This window comes from Aplidium turbinatum, chromosome 14 (assembly GCF_918807975.1).
Source record: "Aplidium turbinatum chromosome 14, kaAplTurb1.1, whole genome shotgun sequence".
In the NCBI taxonomy this organism is placed as follows: domain Eukaryota; kingdom Metazoa; phylum Chordata; class Ascidiacea; order Aplousobranchia; family Polyclinidae; genus Aplidium; species Aplidium turbinatum.
The window spans coordinates 9,021,425-9,025,464 of record NC_137485.1 but is presented as its reverse complement, the minus strand read 5'-3'; the positions used below and the strand labels follow the sequence as shown (position 1 = coordinate 9,025,464).

The window sequence follows — 4,040 nt, the reverse complement described above, 5'->3', positions numbered from 1 at the left end:
CAGTGGGTTGGACAAGTGGACAGCCAGGGACGTAGCCTAGTCATGAAGTCGAAGGGACAATACCTTCTCCCTCACGCAATATTTTGAATAAACATTTCTTTTTCTGCTACAGCATCATTGACAGAGTTTTTTTTTTATAGATATAGACTGAAAGTATTTTTAGGCATTTTTAGGCAATAAACAATTTTGAGGTATTTTGTTCAAAATGTTATAGGAGAGGTCCCCAGACCTCCTCGAGGTGCTTTGCTTTCGCCGACTCGTTGCCTGGCTCACTGACATGTGCTAATAAGTAGTAGGCTATTTGCCACCGCCCCTGTCAAATTTTGTACTGACGATAAACAGAAGCCCTTCCATTGTCAGACGTAATAAAAGCCTTCGTATCCCCTTCTTTAGATATCCCTGGGCCTACGCTACTTTGTTTTTGCATTGCCAGTAGGTTTTAGATCTAATCTAATTTATATCTCATCTAATAATTTAATACTTTTGAAACTTTTTCAACAGATTTGAGAAATGGTCGATTACCAGAGGCTTAATTAGGCTACGTTTGATTCCACATTATTGTTAGCCAAAAACTCTTCAGTAAATGAGAGCATGTCAAATGAATCAATTTCAAGCTTGTAATTTTTTGATGAACGCTTCAATTTTAGATTTTAGTATAAAAACAATAATATTTTCTCCTGAGAATCTTCTTCTTCTTTCGTTTGAGACTAGATCAAATTTCAGGGCAGGTGGTGGAGAGCCAGGTGAGTGTAGCTTCGTCCAGCGTTGCTATACCATGCGTTCCATTTGGTGCCTTGTAGATGGGACATTCGAGAACGACATGGTCAGCAGTCATCAGCGCAGCACACTTCATGGAAGACACTTGGAATGCAGCATGGTGCGCCACCGACACCAAACTACATGGTTTTATGCCCCACCCGGTGGCGCGCCCCCCTGGTATGGACCTTCCTCGGCCGACTTGGGTCAAGCTCAACAGAATCCGAACCGGAGTCGGTCGCTTCCATTCCAACATGCACAAGTGGGGTCTGGCTCCCTCATCGGCCTGCGAATGCGGCGCGGAGGAACAAACTGCTGACCATGTCCTGAGAATGATAGCCTAAATTAAATTTGTTCAGTTTTTCAAGTAAATCTGACAAATACCATAATTTCAAAAGCCAGATTGTCATTGCAAAAATGGTTGACCAAGTCTGATTTTTTTCGATCGTTTGACTTTTTTAAACAGACGTTATCAAACCAGAGCAACGAAAAAAAAGTTTCGCATTCAGCTATGCCAGGTGATTCAAATAAGACGAAGTTTATTCACTGTTAGTTAACAAAGTCCCATTAATTAGGATAGGCCTATTTACGTATAGAGTCTCTCAGTTAAGAATTATGTTTTGCACAATTACACCAGTTTTAACAACTGCATTTCGAATTAAATATTTGAAAAGTACAACAAAACAATATGCGGTAGGCCTACTTTGTGTAAAATTGGTACGATCTCTGCGACCCCTCAAGTTTGCTACGTGACCCCTTGCGAGGTCGCGTAATCTAATTTTCACACAATGTCATGGGTAAAAATTAAAGCAATTGAAATTAGCCAAAGCCCTGTAACCTATATGAAGGCAAAGCAAACATTATGTTGATGACGCAAGCTTCCTCAAACCTACTAAAAAATTAATGAAAATCTGTTTTTTAGGATTTTCTACGCTTTGATCTCATGAAAGGTTACGCGACATGTCCATAGTAAAACATCTTAAATAATGACTAGCTTTTTAATTCGACCGCAGTGATGTTTATGTGTAGCTTAGCTTACACTATAAGCAATTATAGCCTAAAGTAGTAGATTTTATTGTGATGCAAAACATGCATGAATCTTAGTAAATAGGCGCTCAATTTCAGCTGGTATAATGACAACGAAAAGCTTAGTAGTTGGATAAACATCTGGCTTCAGGGGCGGATCCAGAGGGGGGCGATTGGGGCGATCGCCCCCTCTAAAACCTAAGAAAGTAGCTTTATTCTTCATTTATATGTATACGATTTAGAAAACAACATATCGAAAACAATGCTGAATAAGTCTTTTGCCATGTTCAAAGATTAGGTTAGGCTAAGTTAGGCTATAATAATCCATGCATCCAGGTGCCTCTGCTTCAACCATGCGCTTAATTTGTCTATGTCCAAGACGTCATCAGTTTTCAGTGTCCGTAATACAATTGGAACAATTAAAGAAGTCGTGTCCTTCTTTAACGCTTAAGCGAAATCATGTTCTTTTAAATGTGATTAAAGCTCAATTGCGGAGCATGTGCGAAACCAGGTGGGTTGAAAGAACAGAATCATGGCTCAATTTCTTGACCAGTTGCGGAAGATAATTGAAGGCCTTGAATACATTTCGAACTGAAATGAAACAAAAAGTGCTTCTCAAGCTAAAAGTAGGCTATGGCCCTTTCATCCATACGAAATGTGGAGTTCATCATCACACTCTTTTGTCAACTATCTGTGTTTATGTTGTGTCTACCACTTAGCAGGTTGTTTTAGAAAAAGAGTCTGAATTTATCTGCAGCTACAACACTTGTCAGAAATTTAAAAAGCATTCTTAAAGCCCGCCGTGAAAATTGTGATGATGAATTCTGCAGTTTATTCCAAAAAGCATCCCAAGTTTTGTCAAACTTGGACATTAGGCTCCTATTACAAAAGGCCGATCTATATTCCAATGTTGGATTCCTTCATACTTGACTTGGAAACAAGATTTTCAGCTGAGACTTTAGCATCTTGTCACCTGGACCTGACATCATTGCTACCACGAAATTGCTTAAGTAACGACCCGATAGCATTGACAAAAGTCATTTGCAATGCCTACAACGGCTTGTTACGTCATATATATAGTGTGGAATCAGTGGAATCTGCTCTATGTTCAGAGATTCAACTATGGAAGGAGAAGTGGGCAAATATGACTGTTCCGGCGACTGTTGCAGTCTTACCGATGACTGCACAAGAAGCTTTACAACAGTGCGATGAAGATATGTACATAATCGTACACACTCTTCTAAAAATACTGTTAACTTTGCCAGTCAGCGTAGTATCAGCCGAAAGAAGCTTTTCATCTCTTCGGTCGTTGAAAATCTGGCTGAGAAACAATATCGGCGAGGAAAGATTGAATAGATTGGCCTTACTAAGCATCGGGACATTTTAATTGACACACTCCGTGATACATCGATTTGCCAACAGTAGAAACCGCAAAATTGACTTTGTGTTGTAGTCAAAGGTACGACACCTGTTAGTATTACTCGTACCGGCAAAGTGGCTTTTTTATTTTCGTTTTATTTGTGAAGTCCACAGAAATAGTTGTTTCTGTTATTGTTAGTTTCTTTCTTTGTCTGGTGCAGCGATCGTGCATGACACGTTTTAAGGAAGACTATATATATCCTTTGGTAGTCATTTCACTATGTTTAACTGCCATTCTATAGTTTTCATGTACAAATTGTAGTGTTTTGCTGGTCCAAAATAAAAATTTACAATCGATACCTAGCCTATAGTGGCGATTCTACGGGGGGTGGAACATGACCCAGTGTTTTGACCTGGCCCCCACTTTTGTTTCTCATCATTATGTTGAATGGATGCATAACCTTTCCTCATTCTTCTTTATAACAATTCAAAACTTGTCAGAGGAATAAAATCTCGAAGTTATACAGTAAGTCTACAACAACCTCAATATTATGCTGTGACAATTTGACATTGCAAAGACAGAATTATCTATTATTATTTTGCCGTGGTCAATTTTTAAACTGCTGTGAAACAATCAAGAGTGAAACCTAGGTTGTTCAGGCTTCAACTTGACATGGCAAGGGCACATCAGCTCTTCATCTCTCCCTTTGTTAAACAACAGCATTGTTGAGGGTTTTTCAAGTTATAGAATTTCTCATAATTTTTGTTCGAAATGCTCTCAGAACGCACCAAATTCAACCTAATTTTTTCAGGGGAGACCCCCGTCGTTGTTTGTGCCGGGCTGATCACTTTCCTGAATGTCCATGACATCGCCCCCCCTAACGTTAATACCTGGATCC

The 4,040-nt window shown here is 39.4% G+C and overlaps 1 pseudogene; it reads left to right on the top strand.

Annotated features, from left to right (window-relative positions):
* The first annotated feature begins 1,544 nt into the window (after positions 1-1,544).
* Positions 1,545-3,235, top strand: LOC145782874 (52 kDa repressor of the inhibitor of the protein kinase-like; annotated as a pseudogene).
* Positions 3,236-4,040: the final 805 nt, after the last annotated feature.